The 23,839-nt window shown below is 39.6% G+C and overlaps 1 non-coding gene across 1 annotated transcript; it reads right to left on the reverse strand.

The window, feature by feature from the left end:
- Positions 1-3,634: 3,634 nt before the first annotated feature.
- Positions 3,635-3,740, reverse strand: LOC142177783 (small nucleolar RNA R71). Its single transcript, XR_012706338.1, has one exon. It is a non-coding gene; the product is annotated as a small nucleolar RNA R71 (small nucleolar RNA).
- Positions 3,741-23,839: the final 20,099 nt, after the last annotated feature.

Raw genomic sequence — 23,839 nt, forward strand, 5'->3', positions numbered from 1 at the left:
ATTGAAGGAGCACTTGCAGGATTTGTTGGATAATGGATTTATTAGAGTGAGTGTTTCTCCTTGGGGGTGCGCCGGTGTTGTTTGTGAAGAAGGAGGATGGTTCCATGAGGATGTGCATTGACTATCGGCAATTGGATAAGGTTACTATCAAGAAAAAGTATCTATTACCTTGTATTGATGATTTGTTTGACTACCTTCAGGGTGCCAAGGTGTTTTCCAGGATTTATTTGAGATCTGGCTATCATCAGGTGAATATTAGGGCTTTGGATGTCCCTAAGACAACTTTGAGGACTTGTTATGGTCATTATGAGTTCTTTGGTGATTTCATTTGGCTTGACTAATGCTCCAGCAGCTTTCATGGATTTTATGAACCGAGTGTTCAAGCCCTATTTGGATTCCTTTGTTATTGTGTTCATTGATGACATCTTAGTTTACTCTCGTCGTAGGGAGGAGCATGAGAAGCACTTGAGAGTTGTACTTCAGACTTTGAAGGATAGTCAGCTTTATGCCAAGTTTTCAAAGTGTAAGCTTTGGTTAGACTCAATTGCATTCTTGGGTCATGTTGTTTCTAGTGATGGTATCAACATTGATCTTAAGAAGATTGAGGCAGTTCAGAATTGTCCTAGACCTACCTCAGTTGCAAAGATTCAGAGTTTCTTGAGTTTGATAGGCTACTACTATCATTTCGTTGAGGGATTTTCATATATTACAGCTACATTGACCAAGTTCACTCAGAAAGGTGTTTCTTTTTTATGGTCTGGTGAATGTGAGGAGAGCTTTCAGAAGATCAAGACATCTTTGACTACAGCTCCAGTGTTGGTGTTGCCCACAAGTTTAAGGCCTTATACTGTGTATTGTGAAGCTTCACGTATTGGACTTGGTGTGGTACTGATGTAAGCAGGTAGGGTGATTTCCTAACTGTCCCGATAGCTGAAGAATCATGAGAAGAATTATCCAGTTCATGATTAGGAGTTAGCAGCTATTGACGACTAATTTTGACCCTCCTGATGATAGGCTAGGAGCTCGTGTTTTAGCTACATTTTGCACTCTAATTATTGCACTTTGATTGTATTTGAGCCTAGTTGTTAGTACTTTGTACTTATTACGTGTGTTATGTTGTGTAGGATGTGATTTCGAGTAAAGAAGCAAGTTTGGAGCTAAAATGGATGATTTAGAGCTTTGAAGTCTGAGTAGAAGCCCAAGAAATTAAGTCGGGGTCACGTGCGGGGGTCGAGGACCAAGTCTGGATGTCAAAAAGTGAGACAAGAAAACATCACTCTTAGAAAAATGCACTACCGCATCGTGGCATGCGTCGCGGGGCGCTAGTGCAAAATTCCTACATAGTGAAAAAAATAAGCCTCTAAACTTTCCCACTAATGCAGCGCCTGGTGCGTCGCTCGGTGCCCCGCGGTAGTGTATTTTCTCGCCCAACTATTCCCACTTCGGCTTGGAAAGGATAGTTTCGTCCGGTCCCATTCCTACATGGTATAAATACATCAAAAATATGAATTTTGCAGGACTTTTTACCTTGGAAGCTTTTGCAGAGCATTGGAGGTAGTGGTGGCAAAATGGTTAAAAGAAAACAGTTAACCACCCATATTTTCTACTAAAAAATGGGTTGGATAATGAACTTTTTAAAAATGGGTCAAATATAGATAATACCATATTATCCATTTAGAAAATGGATAACCAAAGGGTAATCAATGGATAACCAATGAGTTTAACTTTTACACTTGTAAAGCCTCAAATTGGGGGTTCCTCAAGTTTGGGAGACTAGGAATTCTCCCAAAAGTGATGATATTCAAGAAGTCATGGATAATATGGTTACCCAAATTATCCGCCAGTTAATCCATTTTTTATCCGTATTAAATATTGATCGGATAGATAATTTATCCATTTTTTTATTACCCATTTTCGACCTGAACCATATCCGACCCGACCCGCCCATTTGCCACTCCTAATTGGAGGCTACAAGACACAAGATTTCATCATTTTTCCATCAATTTAAAATGGGAGTTTGGAATGTAACGTTAGATTTATGTTTTCTTACTCTTTAATTATATTTGTGATGACTTCCTCCATGATTATGGAGTAGTTTCCCTTAGGGTTTGACGGATATTGTGTTTTGATTGCTATTTGTGGATTTTAACTCTAGTTCTTTGCTTGAATTCATTTATGGAGCTTTGAATTATTTACAACTTTATTCACCAGTTTATATAATCAAAAGAGGAATAATGCGGTGATTATATTGCATTATTTTGTTTGGTTTAATTCAGTGATTCTCTTAAGTAATCGAAAGAGCTTGTTGAATTGCTGATTTAATCAAGTTAGGAGAATATTCGAGATATATTTTCCTAAAGACTAATCCATTAACGCGTGCTTGCATATTTTCATAGTGTTTATATTAGTTTACCTTATAGGGCTAAGATTTAATCGAGAGAGGAGTCTTCACTACACGTTTGAACTAATCATCAAGTGAATTCATGAGAATCATTAGAACATTAGAGTGAATTGAACTAGAGTTGGGTCCCAAATAGCTATCTTGCACCTATCCTGTCACGGCCCTTATTTCTCCTATTGATATTTCATTGGTGTTCAACTCTTGTCTTCCAGTGATCAATTGTTAATTGTTTTAATTTCATAGTTAATTTTAGTTATTAATCATCCCAACCAACGTGTTAATCATCCTGAATAGCGTTAAGCTAAAAATTACTTGAACATTGTTTAAATTTAATCCCCGTGGAGACGATAATCATAACTATACTATCTTTGGCTAGCGAGCATTAATTTCATGTTGTGTTTGCGCTCATCAAATTTTGGAGCCATTGTCGGGGATTGGCGATCAATAGTGTTCAAATTAGTTTTTGGTGCTAATTCAAGAATCAATTTTATTTTATTCTTCACGGTTTTTCTCTTCCGTATGCAGGCAACAAGTTAAGTTCATTGGTGTATGACTCGAGCTTCTTCAAAAGAAGTAATACCCTACAAATCGAAGTTGGAAAACCACCTACAACAACTGAGAAAAGAGAAAGAACTCACCGGGAAATTATTGGGCTAATATTCAACCCAAGAGAATATGGCTAAAAACGGTGAGGAGGTAGTTGATTTGGCTGCACGGGAAGCAGCCCAACAGGAAGCAGCCGCACGGGCAACTACTGAGGAAGCTCTCAAAGCTGATGAAATGGTTGACGGGAATAGAGGACGAAGATTCAACTTGAACCGACCTCTGGTCGAAGATGAGTTTAAAAATAATATGCTCAGTCCTAGACGATCACTGGGAGACTACGCCAGGCCAATCTACAATCAAGGAGTATCTAGTGTGCGACCTTCTCTGATCACAACCAATAATTTTGAGATCAAGCAAGGGTTACTTCAGACCATTCAGAACAATTGTGTCTTCCAAGGCAAACCCAATGAAGATCCAAATACTCATTTGATAGATTTTGATGAGATTATGAATACCTTCTAGCACAACGGAGTATCGAAAGATGCTATCTACTTAAGTAGATTTCCTTTTTCACCGAGGGAAGATGCTAAGCATTGGTTGCGGAGTTTGCCGACTGGTTCAACTCAAACTTGGGAAGACATGACAAATAAGTTCCTTGAAAAATATTTTTCAGCTACAAAAACTGGAAAAATCCGAAGAGAGATCCACAACTTCGAGCAGAAAGATACATAAATGTTATTTGAAGCATGGGAAAGATTTAAGGATATTGTGAGAGATGTCAGCATCATGGAGTAGACTTGTTGATGCAACTCCATGATTTTTGGGATGGGCTGACACGCTCTAGTAGGAGGACGTTAAATAACGCAGTTGGAGGTCCACTTATGAAGTAAACTCCTGAGGAGATTGTTGCAATTCTAAATGAATTATCTAAAGATGCAAATCAATGGCCTGCAGATGATAATAAGAGAAGGAAAAAAGTTGGGGTACATCAAGTGGATTCTAACAAATTAGTGCAAGCCCAGCTAGACATTATGGCCAGAGAGATACGAAAGCTAACCTCAGTCAAGGTCCAGGGCCAGTCATTCTCGGTTTATGATTTTTGTGAAATGGAGCATCCAACGCATGAGTGTCTGGCCTCGACTATAGATGAAGTGGTAAATGTTGTGGGGAGCTTTGATAGAGGCAACTACCAAGGTGGCAATAATTTTAACTCCATGGGGCAGAAGCACCCAGGTTTTTCTTTGAGTTCACCAGGTGGTAGTGCGAATGCATGGAAACAAAATAACTTCAGACCCCAGGGACAGGGAGCTCCAGGTTTTCAAAATCAGTAGAGGTAGCAATATCAGCCTCCACAGTCTAATCCGTCTAGCATGGAAGATCTTATGAAGGCCTTTATTATTAAGACAAATGAGAGGCTTGAAACCCATGGCTCAGTTATACGAAAATAGGGCATATCTATTCGAGATCGGGGAACGGCCATTCGAAACATGGAAAGACAGGTGGGGCAACTTGCTAATCTATTGTCTGAGAGGGTTCCAGGAACCGTCCCTACTTATACTAAAAGAAATCTTAAAGAGATAATAAATGCAGTGTCTTTGAGGAGTGGGCACGTATTGGAGGATCCCAGGGCTAAACAAAAGGATGAGATGATTGAAATACAAGTAGAGGTTGTGGAGGACCAGAAACATAACAACATTCAAGAAGGTGAAGGGATGGTAGATGATGATCTGAAGAAGAAGGGGAAGGAGCTCAAAATAAGAAGAAAGATGGGAATGAAATAAATGAGGTGACTGAGGAAAGCAAATACATGCATGCTCTACCTTTCCCTCAAAAGTAGAGAAGAGAGAAGCTGGAAAAATAATTTGGGCATTTCCTAGATGTGCTCAAGCAGGTGCATGTTAATCTACCATTCACAGAGGTACTTTCACAGATGCCAGCCTATGGTAAGTTCTTGAATGAGATATTTTCCAACAAGTGAAAAGTGGAAGAGACACAAATTTATCCACACGAACTAGCACATCCTCCACTATTCCTTCAGGTATGATTTGTCGTCTGATCTGCCAACTGCAAGGACACAGGTATCGACCTGATTTCTCCAATCTCTCCCTCCAATTTCCTGAAAATAGACAAAGGCATAACATTAATAGAAGCATCTGAATCACACAAAGATTTTTCAAACTTAGTACTTTCTATAGAGTAAGGTATAGTAAAACTCCCTAGATCTCCACACTTTTGAGGGAGATTATATAGAAGAGAATAGGGAGACCCCTCTGATTCTATGGAGACCCTTCTTGGCTACTAGCAGAGCAATTCTGGACATTCAGGAAAGGCAGCTCATGCTCAAAGTGGGGGAAGAAAGGATAGTCTTCAAGATGGAAAGAGCAATGGGGGCCCTAAAAGAACGAGATGGAGAGAGTAATCATGATAAGTGTGGGGTGTACCCAAAGAAGGCAAAAAAGAAACTTCCAACATGGATGTGTGTATTGGGTTGGGCATGCAAAGGAGATCCCGACTTTGATTCAGACTCCACCTAGATGATTCAGGGGAGTTTCCTTTACCTCTTGCTTTTTATTTGTGTGTCATAGGGACATGCCACAATTTAAAGTGTGGGGTGGGGTATGTAAATATGTACATGTGTGTTTGTTTTCTTTTGTTTTATTTGAAAAAAACAATTTTGACTTTTTCCGACGATGGATTTCCTCGACTGTCTTCTTGAGGGATCAAAGTCGAAGAATAAAAAAATTATTTCATCTTTGTTTTACTTTCTTAGGTAGTGTAACAATTTTCCCTTGGCTTTTCATTGTGTCGCGGTTCTTTTCCAAGGGCTTTGCTTGAACCGGGTGTAATTAGTTTTTCTTTTGTTAGAAAAAGGGAAGTCTTGTGCTTTGGTGGTAAATGGAGATGGATGTACTTGACTTTGTTGTGCCTTGAGAGTAGTGAGTACCTTAGTCGTGACGCCTAGGCTCAGTTCTTGACTCATGGATAAGGGCCTGAAATTGTTTGATTTTGATGTTGCTTAACTACTTTGACTAGAGAATTGGGATAGATCCGGTCCTAAGTGAGTTATATGCCAATATGTGTGTGAGGTATTTGTTATATTGTATGCATGTGAGTTGGTATCTAGAACTTGACCTGGGTGTTTGCAAAGCAAAATGGCAGTCTTGTTCAGTCTAGGAAGTGATATAGGCATTTCTTTGTTGAGCCAGATATATGTTTATACCCACCTAATTGTGATGTATCTTAGTTAGCCCCTTTGAACATGTAATCCTATTTCTTTGGCAACCACACTACAAGCCTGACCTATTTGTTGAATTGACCATTTATTTGAACCTTTTACCTCTCACGAGCACTTGAAATATTTATGAGCTTGATAAAATCTAAGTAGAGGTATGGTTGGGTTTTTGAGTGGAACTATTGAAAAAGGAGAAAGGTGCATTGCTTGAAAATTTGTGAGAGCCACTCTTAGGGAATTGAAAAAAAGTGAGCTTGCTTGGGGAAAAAATCAGAACTTAGAAAAGAAAAAAAAATTATTCCTTACTAGTGGTAGTTCTCATTTTGTTTGTGCCAAAAGATATTGGAAACTTGATGCTATTATCTGTGAAGGTTGGGGTATGGTTCAACACAAATGTGGGGTTTAAATTGTTAATGTATATGTATTAAAGTGCTTAGGGAAGTATAGTCACTATATCCAAATGTATCCTACCCATCTCACAGCCTACATTACAACCAAAATAAAGTCCTACTTGATCTTTGATTGAATGAGCTCAATTAGTAGAGTATTACACTACGGGAAAACCTATGGTACGTCTTTTGTGGCATAAGAATTTTTGTTCTGAGAGTGAGTGAATTCTTTTTATCTTGAGTTCCTAATTGTTCTTGAACTTATTATATGTGGAACTACTCTCTATTGTTTGTGTGAGGGCACATGATTTGCAAAGGTAAAGTAAAGTGTTTGACCTATGTGTTAGAGTAAGTGAGCTGGTTGTGAAAAATGCGTGGTGATTTTGACTCGAGTCTTGAGGCTAGGATGTAATGATATGGTGCTTAGTCTATTTTAAATATTTTTGGCATAATTGGTTAGGGAAGTTCTTTGATGAAGAGTTCGTCTCTATGTGAAGTGTAGTTTGATTGCTCGGGGAAGAGCAATGGTTTAAGTGTGGGGTGTTGATGGTAGGCTAGGAGCTCATGTTTTAGCTATATTTTACACTCTAATTACGACACTTTGATTGTATTTGAGCCTAACTATTAGTATTTTGTACTTATTACGCGTGTTATGTTTTGTAGGATGTGATTTCGAGTAAAGAAGCAAGTTTGGAGTTAAAATGGATTATTTGGAGCTTTGAAGTCTGAGTAGAAGCCCAAGAAATTAAGTCGAGATCACGTGCGGGGATCAAAGACCAAGTCTGGATGTCAAAAAGTGAGCAAAAAATGTTACTCTAAGAAAAATACACTACTGTGCTGCGCCGCGGGGCGTGGGGCACGGGGCGCTAGTGCAAAATTCCTACAGAGTGAACCAAGGTGGCTCCCTTCTTCACGGGACTCCTCCCATAGTTCAAACCAAGAATACGCCACCTCTTTCAGGCGGTAAGAGGCCAATTCCAATGCCTCTGTTTCAGTAGCACGCATAACTCTGAGAGTCTTGTGCATCTCATCAATGAAATCCTGGGGATCTTCCTCTGGGTTAGTACCTGTGAACACTGGAGGATCCAACTGGAGAAACCCGTTCACCCTGGAACTAGTAGAATCCCCTAGCTGACTGGAAGAAGTGGGTGCAACATTTGACCTCTGGGTCTGGGAAGCCACTATTTGAGCCAACATCTATATGGCTCCCCTAAGATCAACATCAGAAATACCAGAATCGGAAGCTGGAACTGGATGTGGAACTGGAATACCAGTCGGAGGAACCGTTGCACCCTCAGTAGGTGTAGGGACAGGTGCAGTCTGATCAGTTATAGTAGAATCAGGCAGTGTAGTAACTGGAGGAATATCCTCACTCCTTGGGTGCTCACTCGCATCATCAATTATATGATCAACTGCCACTCCTGGGGTGACATTGGCCCTTTGGCCAGTTCTTGCATTCTTCTTAGGCGCCATATACTGAGAGTTAGAGTAAAGCACCAGTTAACGGAGGAACAATCTTCAAATCAGCTTTATCGCACGATCAAGGACATGAAAGAAGGGTATTATTCCTAAATGCCCATGTAGAATCCTAATTATAGATGTGGTCGACAACACACCGATAATAAGGACTCTACTAGACACGGCTACGAGACATTATAGGACACTTTAAAACCTTAGGCTCTGATACCAAGTTTGTCACGCCCCAAAAACCGAGGAGCGCGACCGGCGCTCAACCGAGTGAACCCGACTGAGCAAGCCTGTTAAACTTCATTCTACCCAAATTCATTCGTGAATAAAGAGGAGATGTACTCCGTTAATCAAATACTGAAGAGATTTCATTAACCGCTTCCATTTTATTCCCATTAACAGCATCATTCAATATTTCCAAAATAGTACGAGTTTATAGATTTAATGAAAAAAAACATGTTGCCAAATACCAACAGTTCTAATCCAATTCCCAACATCAAATACCACCCAAAACCTGTCTACGGAGCCTCTTGGTACAACTGAAGAGTTATATGAGAATGCCGGCAACAAGGCCCCGGCTATACCTCAACCACAAAGTATATTAGAAACAAAAGATACATGACCCCGAAATGAAGTGGGGCTCACCAAATCGGCTGAAAGGAGTGTACTGCTATCACTGATCAATGCCACCTTCTGTAGAACCACCTTCATCCTTTAAAGATGCAGCGCCCTCGGCAAAAGGGACGTTAGTACTGTCGAATAGCACTAGTATGTATAGCTAGAAATCCTCTTTCAAAATAGAATGCCCATATGATCTATACGTGGAACACATAATATAATGTAATTGAAACAACCTGTGCAAACAAGGACAACAAAAGGGGGCACCTATTATCTGCATTAATAATGTGTCTCCTTAGACCGTCCTTAGTGTTCACCTATCATATTATACACTTTGCGTTTCATAGACCGTCCACAGTGATTATTCATACCGTACATCTATACCTCTTATACACAATGCACCTATGTGTTTCATAGACCGTCCACAGGATTTCATATCACAATGTATTTCATAACACAAAGTACCTATGCGTTTCATAGACCGTCCACGGGATTTTATAACACAATGTACCTATGCGTTCATAGACCGTCCACAGGATTTCATATCATAATGTACCTATGAGTTTCATAGACCGTCCACAGGATTTCAAATCATAATGTACCTATGCGTTCGTAGACCGTCCACAGTATTTCATAACACAATGTACCTATGCGTTTCATAGACCGTCCACAGGATTTCATATCATAATATACCTATGCGTTCATAGACCGTCCATAGGGTTTCATAACATAATATACCTATGCATTTCAAAGACCGTCCATAGGGTTTCATAACACATTGGAAAGAAAATTACAAATACGTACATCTCATAACCTTTCACATCACATATCACCTAATCCGTACTTTCAACCACTTACAATATTATTATTTCATTGGCTCTCTTGGCCATACATATGATTCTTTATTCATGGCACAATGGACGTATTTTATATTTCACACTTTCATTTCTTCCTTTTCATAGATCATTATCATAATTATCAACAAGTAGAATATTTCGGAAATCACAACTTTAAGTTCATTAGTAACGAAGGCTTTAAACATAATCGATTTCTTTCCAATAAATGGAGTAAAATGATTGGCAATCGAAGCACAAATTAAAATCATACACAATTTCCACTCACGAATATGTAAGAATGCAAAGCACATTGAAAACTACTTACAAAGCATAACATTAGCTAAAACAGCCACATATGGGCATCACTTGAGTTCATAAACTTTTAGCCGATTATATTGTCGAAGTAAATTTTGGAATAGTTGAGTCAAAGCTCATTTCATAATCTTTCTCACATTATTTCATTACATCGGCACCACTGGCCACAAGTATACCTTTCACTATTGGCACGTTGGCCACACTTTATATCCCCAATTCACTGATTTCACTTCCAACCATCTTTATAGGCTATCAACAATAAGACATTCCCAATCAAGACTTTAGGTACACATATGAGCAATTAAGAGTCTTAAGAATATTGAGATTTTCTCATATAATTTGGCATACTATCCTTCTTTTGAAATACGATTCAAGCCACAATATTTTAATACGCAACCCGTACTTTGAAACTCACGAAAACATTATGGAATTCAATTCCAAGAGAGAAAGTTTAGCCAACATACCTCAATTGAGCTTTCCTTAAATTACTACAACATTCCGTAAATTCTAGCAATCCCAATCTATTTTGAGACATAACAAAATTGAACCATAATTAGGAAGATATTCGTGGTCTCAGCTCATTTGAGCATTTTATCAAAGACTAGGTGTGCAAATTTAACCACAAGGTTCTTCTACAAGATTTACTTCACTCCACAACCCAATCCTTACTTATTTAAGTTCAACAATCTTCCCACAATTCTTATTGGTACATGCATGTATAAATAATACTCTCATACCCATGAATCATACTCCTAATCAACCATCTTCTACCCAAATTCGAAATTGAAAACTAGGGTATGGAACCTTACCTCTTAGATGAAGAACTTGTGGGTTTTTCTTGTTAATCTTTCAAGATTTGAGCAAGACTTGATGAATAATTCGCCTAGGGTTTTCCTCTCTCTCTAAAACACTCTCCCTTCTCTCTAAAACATCAGATTTTTGCTCAAAAATGACCCAAAGCGTGTATTTAACGAAGTAGGGTAGGGTTTTAAAAACTCAAAAATAAAGTTCCGGAACAGGTTCTGCGGTCGCATATGCGACCGCATAATGGTTATGCGGACCGCATATCGGTTGCATAATTGGTGTCCAAAATGACCAAAAATCTACCTGAGTCTGCGGTCACTATGCGGTCCGCATAACAGTTATGCGGTTGCATAGTACACCGCATAACAGTTATGCGATCGCATAGTCGACTACATAATTTCTTTCAACTGACCCAATTAAGTGCCTCACTCTGCGGCCATTATGCGGTCCGCAGAGTGATTCTGCGGTCGCATAATGGACCGCAAAAATATACTTTTTCGCCAAAAATTTTCCTTTACCTTACCGTGCATTGTTCAACCCAAAAGGTCCGAGCCACGGCGAGCAAGCTCGTCGTGAAGAATTTCTATAATCCTCAAACACGTAAGCCTAGTCCGGTACCATGAAATATTATTTTCTTTGCAAATTTTATCGGGCTTTACACTTAAGTTCTTCAAAATTTTCCGGGGTGTTACACGTTTATCCCCTAAAATATCATGTTTGTTTATTCAAAGATCCAACTGCCCATATTCTATCTCTCATCTTAAACCAACCAAACACCTCTAAACCCTAATCATTTTACCCACACAGTCGTCACTTCCCACTATCAAATTTGAATCTGCCGAAACCCTAAGTAGTTGAAGGTCACTATAAATATGGCCTTAAATTCTCTCACCTAACAGACTCTAATAGACGTCGATAGATATCAATACACACCAACACCAATCACATATACACTGAGAAATCAAAAGTTCAAGTTTTCTTCTGGTAAATCTAGGTTTCAGTAGTATTCTTCTCTAATTTCTTGATTTCGTCTTTCATTTCTAGGTGAGTTCAATTGTTGTGAGTTGGACTGTTGTGAGTTTGTGATTTCAAACGGCTAAGGATCAACATTTTCTTGGTTTGCTGCCCTGCAGAAGGTCAGTACATACTGTTGTTTAGAAATTCTGCTCACTTTAGATCTTTTAGAGTTTGATCACTAATTAATTTTCAAACCTATCTTTCAAATAAATGAAAGGTCTTATCTTGTTATCACTAATGATTTTCAATAATTTTTAGACTTCGGCATATTCAAAAGCGAAAACAAGCTCTCTTTGGAAAATGAAATTTCGAAAATAATTTAAGAAGTCGTCTTCAAGAAGTAAAAGCCAAACTCAACCAAGCTTACAAAATGATGAACCTCAACGGATTTTAAATACAAGGTTCCCATTGAAAATTGATTTGCAAATAAGGTATACTCACTTCAACTTGAGGTATATTTTCAAAATGGTCTCTTACTCTACTAAGTTACAAATAAGTAATACCCTTTTCTTTAAAAGGATATACTCAACTTCTTTCAAAACAAAGAATTTTTACAAGATCTTTCTCGAAAATAAAAGCATATCTAGTCTTCAACTTAATAAGTATACATATATATTTCAAAAGATGATTTCCTAATTATAAACGCAAAAATAGATAACATCTTTCTTTTCAAAAGTATATACATCTTCCTTTCTCAAAATAGTGAATTTTTAGATAAGTCTTAGAATATTTTTCACAAACTTTAAAAACAGGATTAAGCAGAATATAGACTTTTCATTTCCCGAACCTAGCCTAAGCCTAAGGAGCTACCTCATGTAGATTTTGAGAGGTGCCTAACACCTTCCCGTTAGAATAACTAGAACCCTTACCCAGATCACAACGGTTAGCAGACCATTAGGATAATAATCTCAAAAATCTATAGGTACCCTAATATACCTTAAAATATTAGGTGGCGACTCTCTTTTTATCAACTTCAGAAGAACCATTAGTTGTATTTTATTTTGAGTGATACAAAATAGAGTGCAACAATATGGCAACTCTGCTGGTGATTTTCACATTTAGGTTCTGACCTTAGCAGATTTAGGCTAGACTTGAACTTTGAAGATGTTTTGTTATGTTCTGCTTTAATTATGCCTAACCTAAAAATACATGTTTATTCACTTTATTCTACTTGCTTACACTTTACAATATGTTCATACATGCTTACTTGTTTACTTGTATTACTACTTTACAACAATTATATGTTACTGTTTTATACACTGTCATCACATTTTTCCTATCGAGTCTTGGCCGAACACAATCGCACACAAATGACACGTGAGGGTTGTCTTTTACACCCCTCCGAACCTTCTTTCAAAACTTTCTAGTTTAAGAGAACGACTTTGTCAGGTCTACTGACATAACATCTCGCAGTTATTCAGTCTAACTCCAAAATTAGAAAACACTCTACTCTTAGCAAACATAGGTCATGCTGCATAAACCTTAGGTGGGTCAGTCCTTAGTATTGACTCACGATTAGGAAAACCACCTTAATGTCAATGCGTTATGCACCCAACGACATACCTTCTATGGAACGATGAACCAATCCATTTAAGACACTAAATATCTAGAGCAAATACTTACCAAGCCTTTTACCTCTTTAGATAGAAATCAATCACAACATCCACGAGATTAACATGACCATGGGTGCACCTCACAAATTGAAGCAGTGGTGGAGGAACATTCGACGAGAGCACAAGAACGATATCAGAACACACCTAGGAGCACTAACCGCCTTGATGAACATCCGAGCTGACAAAGTACTCACTAGGCTGCTGATAGAGTTTTAGGACCCAGCTAAGGTGGTCTTCAAATTTGTTGATTGTGAGTTGACGCCAACACTAGAGGAGATTACCAGCTTCACAGAGTTACCATTCTCCAGGCGGAAACCAATATTGCCAGTCGTTATGCCAGACAATAGGTTCCTACATGCATTGGGTCTGACGAATAATAGAAACTTGAGAAACGTCGAGGATGGATGGATAAGTCTGGACCAACTATTTGACAAATTCGGGCACCGGGAGAGCTATGAGTGGGATATTAAGGAATTCTAGTATGATCAAGCAGCATGGGAGAGCCTCCGCCCCTTAACCTTTTCTCTAGCACTATTGGGACTGTTGTTTTCCTATAAAGAAAGGGACGAATCAATATCAACCTACTACCCCTGGTTTTGGCAACCTTCCGAGGAAATTTGCAGGTCACCCTCATTCCTATGATACTGGCAGAGACATTTCGAGCACTGTCAGCATGCTCAAGAGGATATGATTTCTTCAAAGGTTGCAACTTGTTACTACAAATATGGGCTATAGACCACTTCTTCTAGAGGGAAGTAACCGTTGACTACTTTGTTGGCATCAGTAACATGATCTGTAACCATAATGAAAGGATGAGGCTTTGGACTACACCGCATGGCCAGGAGGAATGGCAGGAACTGTTGACCCATCTGAGTGGAGAATTCATCATTTGGAAACTTTCCTGGTTGAGTGGCAGGGTAATCTTGAGAAGCCGGGGGAAGTACTTCATTGAGTTGGTAAGACTAGAAGGGATTTAGCCGTAGATACCTCTGAGGGTTCTGAGGAAATTTGGTCTGATTCAAGATGTACCTCTCTGATCAAGGATAACTTTGTATGAAGATGATTGGAACGGGCAGATTCTGATCCCGAGGGTACGGAGGCTCCAAGATGAATGGAACGACTTGATCACAATGGGAATGCGGAAAACTCTTTGGTGCATGCCTGATATACTTTGTATGGATCAACGAAGAAGACGAGTTGGCCAGGCTAAGTAGAGATGGATTAATCGAATTGGAGGATTCAGCAGCAGCTCTATAGAAATACCACGAGATTCTGCCCCACTATCTCATCACCACTGCCATGCATCGACATGTAGTTTCACTATCGGTCGACCACATGCTGCCACCACCGGATGACGATAACCAGGTGATTCAATACATACAGATCGAGTCTGAGGTAGAATCGAATGAGGATCCAGAGGAAGAACCAAATTACAACAATGATGAGGATACGGAGGACATTGAAGAGGACCCCGAGGAAGAACCGGAAGAAGAAAGCTAGGGAGGAGACTCCGGGGACAGTTATTAAGTTGCGGGTTAATTTCTTTCTTGTACCTTTCATTCCCTAAGGGAAAATCTATAAGCACATGCAATCTTTTATAAACCTTTGAGAATCATGTTGTAGCCATTAACAATTGTCCCCATCTTTCCATCAGTGATGAAGCTTTGTAGTCCCGCTTGTAACACGTATATCCTGTTAGTGAAAATTAAAGTTTGCTCCGGAACCGAATGTGTCAAAATCTGATTGTTTTGTCAAAGGCTCGCGATATAGTCCAACCTCCAGCAAAGAGAGGTCCTTACGTATCTTAGGAAATGCTCTTGTCTGAATACGTGAACTAACTTCTCTATGTGCTTATATTTGTGCAATCCCTGAAGCTGACCTTTAACTTTTCTTTATTTTTTCGCTTTATCGCTTTATTTATTCCTAAAATAGAGGTTAATTTGTGTTGGTATATAAACTGATCGAGCCACCGTATAATCTGAGATCCAAGGGGAAGATGACTGCAATAGATGACCCGACCGAAAATGCTCTAGTGGTAGCCGACAACCCAGGGGGATCGGGGGGAAAGGAAGATACCCGAAATGATGAACATGTTTCCCAAATGAAACGGAGATTGAGTCATTGAGATAAGAGGTACAATAGATCTGGGAGATGGCACACTTAGCCATGACGATGCTTTCACAACCACCCCGATTCCCTTCTCTAGATTCAATCCCTGACCATTTTCCTTTATCAATACGAGAAACAACCAATACTCCAACTGTTATCGCCACAAACCCCACAACTCAAGTCGTACTGCCAGTAACCCCCGCAAATCCATCAAACCCTCCCATACATACACCCTATGTTCCAAACTATGTCCAAGCACCATAAAATCCGCTAGCCACCACCAATCTGGCTCATAACCCTGCTCGTGACAATGTCACTTTTACCAACAACCATACACAGTATATACCTGCGGCACACACGGCTACACATGAGCGGTATGTTCCACCTGTATATGCCGCTTTTGATCCCACCTTTACAACGCCCGTCACGGTCAGAGTATCCTATGAGATAGACCAATATGCCGAAATAAAGAGAGAGCCAAAATGCAAGGAAGAAGAATCAGTGTCAGAACAACTACGAGTATTGAGGAAACAAATGAAAAACCTCCAAATTGCTCGAGGGAGTGAGAGCTTGGATTATGAGGACCTATTCACACATCCCGATGTTGACATGCCCGAAAGGTACAAGCCTCCAAAGTTTGATATTTTTTATGGAATAGGCGACCCCCACGCTCATTTGAGGGTATATTGTGACAAGTTGGTCGGAGTAGGGAAAAACGAAAAGTTAAGAATGAAGTTGTTAATAAGGAGTCTGAATGGAGAAGCTCTTACTTGGTATACCAGACAATACCCCAGGAATTGGAGGGTATGGAAGGAAATGGATGAAGATTCTATGAATCGCTTCAGATTCAACACTGAGATCAACCCGGACAGATTCGCTTTGGTGAATCTACAAAAGAAGCCCTCTGAATCATTTCAAGAATATGCTCGCCGCTAGAGATCAGAAGCTACTAGGGCACAACCTTCGTTGGATGATAACAAGGTGGCTAAGTATTTTATCTGTGCTCAAGAGTGAATTTATTTTGAAAAGATGATGGGTATGATGGGTCAGAAATTCCCCGAGCGGGTCAAAATGGGATATTTCTTGGAAGAAGATATCAAGTCAAGAAAGATACAGTCAATGGTCGTGCTACAAGCTGCTAGCAAAGTCATACAATCCGGTTCCATCAGCAGTGGAAAGAAAAAGAAAGAAGAAGTAACGGTGATCGTCCCCTACTATCAATTGAGTCCTCCTCGCCGACCAAATCCTACCCCACAAACACTCATCCTCCATAACAACCCACTTATACCCCAGTATATAACACCTAACCACACTACAATTCTAAACCCCACTACAACCCACCCCGAGCCAATATACATCCAAACCCACCACGACCATATGCTCTAGTTCAAACCACCACCCACCGTAACAGACCTACCTATGCACCCAGGCTATGCACAAACTTTGAAGAAAGGAACCCCAAAAACTTCACCCCAATCATCGAGCCTTTAGCCCAGTTATTCGAGAGGCTGAGAAGAGTCGGACTAATATACCCGGTGGAAGGAAGAATCCCCGACCAACCCTCCAAATATTCCGATGCAAGCAAGCATTGTGCCTATCATACAGGTGTTCCTGGGAATGACACTGAGGATTGTTATAGATTGAAGAATAAGATCGAACTATTGATTAAGAGTGGAGCTATCCAATGCACCCCAGCCCCACCAAATGTAAATTGTAACCTACTACCAAACCACAGAAACCAAGGATCCAACATGATTACATCAGAAGAGGACTATGACTTGAAAGGGACTATCGTTACTATTGGGAATGTCAAAGCTACAAGAACACCACATCGGGTAACTCCATTGATCACTGTGTAGCTAAAACCTCTTGTTATAGTTCAGACATACCAACAATGGCCCACCACTACTGTTAGAGATGAGGGGAGTTGAGAATATAAAATAGTTCCATGGACTTATCAGTCAAAGGAAAAGGGTAAAATGACAGACACTGCAGCTACTGATAGGATGACTACCTTAGGAAGGTGTTACACTCCAGAAGAGGTGAACCAAGGGAATCCGAATAGGGAGCAAAATCAGATATAACTGATGTGGAGGCAGCATAGTTTGGAGGAGGGTTTCGGTTAAAGAATACTCCGTAGAAGAACAGTTGAGAAAGACCCCTACCCACATATCAATTAATGATTTGTTGATGAGCTCCGACAGTCACAAGGATGCTCTGGTGTAAGGCCCCGTAAAATTTCACCTAAAACCTGGGGTTTCGTGATGCCAAGATAGACTTATGTGTTGGGTTGAACAGCGCGTTGGGAAGTTGAAGAAAACTTTGGCAGAGTAAGGTATTTCTGCGGTCATAGAACTGATCTGCGGACTGCAGATCTGCCACAGAGTAAAGCAGAGAAAGGGGCAAATTTGGGGTGATATTTTTGCGGTTAATTATGTGGCCGCATAATCATTTTGCGGGCCATACATTCGTCACAGAAGCTAACATGAGAAATTTTAGAAGGAGGTTCTGCGGTCCATTATGCAACCGCAAAACTGGTCTGCGGACCGTAGACCTGCCACAGACCCAACCCGAATAGCCCAGTTTTGGGACCCTTTTCTGCGGTCCCCTTTGCGGGCCGTATACCTGTTATGCGGTCTGGTCTGTGACCGCAAACCTGGCTTTGTAGAGTTTAAGTTTGGAAAATTTCACCCGATCCCATTTTAATAAAAATAACTTGTGGGTTATTTTGGCTGGTGCTAATTGATATTTAGAGCGGGGGGGTAGTCTAGAGTGAGAGGGAAAGTTACTAAGGTTATTTATCATCAACTCTTGCTCAAAGTTGAAGAATTCACAAGAAAAACTCACTAGGTTTTCTTCCTAGAGGTAAGATTCTACTCCCTAGCCCTCAATTCCGGGTTTTAATTGAAAATAGGTAATGAGAAAAGGAATTGTTGGGTGTGGGAGTTGTTCATTATGCATGCATGTACCATCAAGGGTAGTGGGAAGATTTTTGAGCTCGTTTGGGTAAACTTTGGGTAGTGGGATGAAGGGATCTACCATAGGAGGACCTTGAAACCTTAATGCACACCTAGTGTTTGATAAAATGCACAAATGAGTTGGAACCATAAACCCCTTCCTAATTTGTGTTCAATTTTGCTATATTTCTAATAGATCTAAGTGGCTAAGAATTCCGGAATATTATAGTAATTTAAAAAGCTCGAGGCGAGGTATGTTGGCTAAACTTCTCTCTTAGAATTGAACCCCACAATGTCCTTGTAAGTCCCGAGTTGTTCATTATAAATTGATTATTCCACATAAGCCTTGTGTCAAAAGATATATGTTCAATATGTATTCCAAATGGTCTTGTTATGTTATGTTATGTTCTATTTGAAAATATGCTCAAAGCATGGGTTGTATATCTAAATGTTATAACTTCAAGTCGTGATTCAAATAAAAGCTATTATGCCAAATTGTATAAGAAATCTCAATGTGTTTAACATTCTTATTTGCTCACATGTGGACTTAAAGTCTTGAATAGAAATGCTTAGTTGTTGATGATCCGTGAAGATATTTGAAAGTGAAAGAGATGAACATGAAATATGAAATACGGCCAACATGCCAAGAGTGACATTGTGTTATGGCCATTTGTGCCAATTAAATGAATGATATATAAAGGATAATGAAATAAGTAGTCAATCATTTAAATAAATAAATACCCTGGGAGTATCGTTAGTCACCGAGGAAGGGTAGGTTGAAATAACCTAACCCCGAAACTACACGAGCCAGTGTAGGAGTGAATTGTGATTGTACCCCTTTATTGGGATGAGATTGATGTTATGAGAATATTCCCCTTTATTGGGATGATATGATTTCTAGAAAAGGGTGATGTCGATCCACACGACATTATGGTGAGACGGCCTAGCCGTTCGGGTTATGATCGGACGCCATGCCGCACACATAGTGGTGATTGTGCTTGAGATTATGATTGAAACAATGATTGAGGTTGAGGTAATAATTGTGATCGTGGTTGATGTCTTTAGGTGAGACGCCCTAGCCGATCGGACCATGATCGGACTCCGTGCTAAAATCACGGTGGTATATTGGTGCTAAGATCTCCCAACCTAAAATATGGAAATTTACTTGAAAACCACGTCGGGATAGCTAAAAAGAAAGAAAAGTTCGTACTTAGAGAAAGTCCCACAGCCGCGGCGCGTGGGGCGGAGCGTGGCGCACCGCGGCTGCCCAATTTTCCTAAAGCCTGTTAGAACAAGCTCTCTGAAGTTTCCCACAACCGCCCCACATGGCGCGTCGCCCCATGCGGCACGCCTGTGCAATTTTTATAGAGTTATTATCCCAGTTCGCATAGGAAAAGGTGTTTTCATCTAGGCCCGACCCTACTTAGTATAAATACATGTAAAAATGTTATTTTATGGACTTTTGACACATCTAAGACCTAAGGAGGCTAGAGAGAAGGTGGAGAAGCGAAAGCACAAGGGATTCATCATTCAATCCTCACTCAAGACAAGAGTTTGGATCATTTTATAGTTTTCTTTATATTTGTGATGAATTACTCCATATCTATGGAGTAGTTCTCTTTAGGGAATGATGGATTTGGTGTATTGATATTTGTTTATGGATATTAACTCTAGTTTTTATGCATTGAATCATTTTGGGTGTTTTAATTATTGCATCTATATTCACATGTTCATGTAATTGAGAGAGGCATGCTTGCGATATCTTTGCATTATCTTGTTGGTTGAATTCATTAATTCTTCTTACTAATCGAAAGAGGCTAGTTGAATTATATTTTAGACCTAGTTAGGAGGATAATCGGAAGAGGTTCTCCTAAAGACCAATCCACTACGAACTCTTGCATATCTTCACCGAGCTTAAATTGAGTCACATTGTGACGTTGAAACTTAATCGAGAGAGGAGTTTCTACTAAACGTTTGAACTAATAATTTAGTGAATTTGAGAGACTCACTTGAACATTTGAAGTGAATTAACTAGAGTTAAATACCAGACAATTATCTTGCACCTATCTAATCAATCCCTATTTTCTCCTGTTGATATCTTCTTTGCTTACTTTTGTTTTGATTGTCATTCGTCAATTAGCTCTAGATTCTTAGTTAATTTTAGTTCTTAATCACATAATTCTCAATTGTTGATCATCTTGGATAGAAACCAAGCTATAAACTATGAAAATAGTGTTTAACTCCAATCCATGTGGATACGATATTATATTATACTATATTCGACTAGCGAGTATATCTAAGTGTATGTTTTGCGCTCGTCAAATTTTGGCATGATTGCCAAGGATTGGCAATCAAAAGTGTTTGAAATAGTTTGTAGTGCTAATTCAGGAATTTTTATTTTATTTTATTTTATTTTTTCCATTTTACACTTGGTGTTCTTTGACTGTGCGCAGGTTGCAGGTAAGAGTGGTGCATGACTCGATCTTCTGGAGAGGAAGTGTTACCATATGAACCAGAAATAGAAAAACAACTACGACAGCTAAGAAAGGAACGAAATCTCCCTGAGAATATAGAGAAGATTGGGCAATCCTAAATCGAAGAAATTATGGTGGGAGATGATGATAATATTGATTTGGCTGCAAGAGAGGCAGCCCAGCAAAGAGAAAAAGCTGCGAGGGATGCCGAGGAAACAACTCTTCGGAATGCACAACTTGTCTATGAGGAGGAGAGGGCTCGAAGAATTGTTTAGAATCAACCTTTGGGTGCTGGGAGACCACTTGGAGATTATTCTAGACCGGTCTACAACCAAGGCTTATCAAGTGTTAGACCACCTCCAGTGGCTACGAACAATTTCGAATTGAAGCAAGGGTTGCCCAAACTCTGCAAAACTATCGTGTCTTCAGAGGGAAGATGAACGAAGATCTAAATACACATCTAATAGACTTCGAGGAGATTATGAACACCTTCCAATACAATGGTGTTTCACAAGATGCAGTTTATTTAAGGGCATTCCCCTTCACACTCAAAGATGATGCAAAGCAGTGGCTTCGAAGCTTGCCCCACGGATCAATTAGAACATGGGATGAGATGACAAGAATATTTCTTGATAAATATTTCTCCCCAGCTAAGACGGGCAAGTTTAGAAGAGAGATCCATAACTTCTGCCAGAAAGAAACTGAAACTGTGTTTGAAGTGTGGGAGAGGTTCAAGGAATTAGTTCGAAAGTGTCAACATAGCGGAATTGAACTCTGGATGCAACTCCATAATTTTTGGGATGGGTTGACACCGGCCTCACATAGAACATTGAGTAATGCAGCTGGAGGTCCTTTGATGAAAAACACACCAGAGGAGATAGTCATTATTCTTGATGAATTGTCTGAAGATGCAAATCAGTGGCCCTCTTAAAGTGCTGAAAGTAGAAGGGCGAATGGTGTTCACCAGGTTGATGTTAACACATCTGTGCAGGTACAGCTTGAAGCCATGGCAAAAGAGATAAGGAAGCTGACCTTAGATTCAATACAAAGTGAGAATAACACAGCTTGTGATATATGTGGAAGAGGACACCCTACTCATGAGTGTCAGGCCTCAACTGAGGAAGTAAATGCTGTGGGGAATTATAACTTCAATGCAATGGGTCAGAAGCATCTCAATTTTTTATGGAGTTCACCTGGGGCTATTGCAAATGCATGGCAACAAAACAACTCCAGATTACAGGGTCAAGGAGCTCCAGGCTTCCAAAATCAGCAAAGGCAGCAGTTTCAACCTCAACAATCCAATCAGCCTGGGCTAGAAGCTCTGATGAAGTCCTTTATTGTCAAGACAGATGAGAGGTTAGATGCTCATGGTGCATCTATCAAAGAACTTGGCACAGGGCTGCGAAGCTTGGAGAAACAAGTGGGACAAATTGCCACCATATTATCTGAAAGGATCCCAGGTACTTTTTCAGCTGATACTGAAAGAAACCCCAAGCAAACGGTAAATGTTATAACTCTAAGAAGTGTACAGGTAGTGAAAGAACCTACCCCTTTCCAAAAAGAGGTGGTACCTGAAAAAGAAAGTGGGGAGCAGCTGAAAAATGAAGAGAAAAAGAAGAAGGAAAAGAATTCAAGAAGAGATGAATCTAATGAGAGCGAGCACATGTCTGCTTTACCTTTTCCCCCAAAAGCTTTATAGAGAGAAGCTGGACAAGAAATTTGAGAGATTTCTGGATATGCTGAAACAAGTTAATGTAAATTTGCCATTCACAGAGGTGCTCTCTCAAATGCCATCTTATGCCAAGTTCTTGAAGGAAATCCTTACAAAGAAGAGAAAGATAGAAGAAACATCAGTAGTCAAGCTCACAGAGCATTGCAGTGCAATCTTGCAAAATAAACTCCCACAAAAGTGTGGAGATCCAGAGAGTTTTACTATACCTTGCTCGTTAGGAACTCTTAATTTTGATAAGTCTTTGTGTGATTTTGGTGCCTCAATTAATTTAATGCCTTTTGTCTATTTACAGGAAACTGGAGAATGAGCTTGGAGAGTTAAGGTCTGCACCAATATCTTTGCAGCTGGCAGACCAAACAACTATAATACCCGAGGTGATAGTGGAAGATGTCTTAGTTCGGGTAGATAAGTTCGTATTTCCAGTATACTTTATAGTGGTGAAGATGGAGGAGAACAAGGAGATACCCCTAATCTTAGGAACACCATTCTTAGCAACAGATAGAGCAATTTTAGATATACATGATATAAAACTCATGCTTAGAGTGGGTGAAGAGACTGTGACGTTCGAGATGAATGTAGAGACGGGGGTGATAAAGGAGAAGCCAGATGCAAGTGTTGAGTAGAAGATGAAGAGTTCGAATGAGAAGGCTACAGTGAAAAAAAAGTGTGGGGTATACCCCAAGAAGGCTGAGAAGAAGTTGTCTGCATGGATGTGTGCATTGGTTCGGGCGCGTGGAATGGAGCCTGACTTCGACTCAAACCCCGACTAAAAATTCAGGGAAGTTTCCATTACCTTATGATTTTTAATTGTGTGTCATGGGGACATTCCACAACTTAAAGTGTGAGGTGGGGAAAATTATATGTTGTATGTATCTATGTTAGTAATTTAGTTTTGTTGTTTTAGTAGTTAGAGATAGAAAAATGATAGAAAAATGAGAAAAACCATAAAAATTTAAAATTTTCGACTTTTCTCGACGATGGATATCATTCGATAGGTTTCTTGAGGGATTAAATTCGAAAGAAAAAGACAAAAAGATTTTATTTTGTTAGGTAGTGTAATAATTTCCCCTTGGTTTTTCTTTGTGTCGCGGTTCTTTTCCAAGGGTTTTGTTTGAACCGAGTGTAGTTAGTTTTTAATTTTTGTTAGTAGAAGGGAGCCTTGTGCTGTGTTTTGAACTGAAAGCAATATCTCTTGACTCTATTATACCTTGAGAATAGTGAGTGCTTTAGTTATGACTCTTAGGCTCAGTTGTTGACTCTTGCATAAGTACCTTAAATTGTATGATCTTAACTTTGCTTAACTACTTTGACTAGAGTGTCTTGATAGTC

The sequence above is a fragment of the Nicotiana tabacum genome, chromosome 23 (assembly GCF_000715075.1).
Source record: "Nicotiana tabacum cultivar K326 chromosome 23, ASM71507v2, whole genome shotgun sequence".
NCBI lineage: Eukaryota > Viridiplantae > Streptophyta > Magnoliopsida > Solanales > Solanaceae > Nicotiana > Nicotiana tabacum.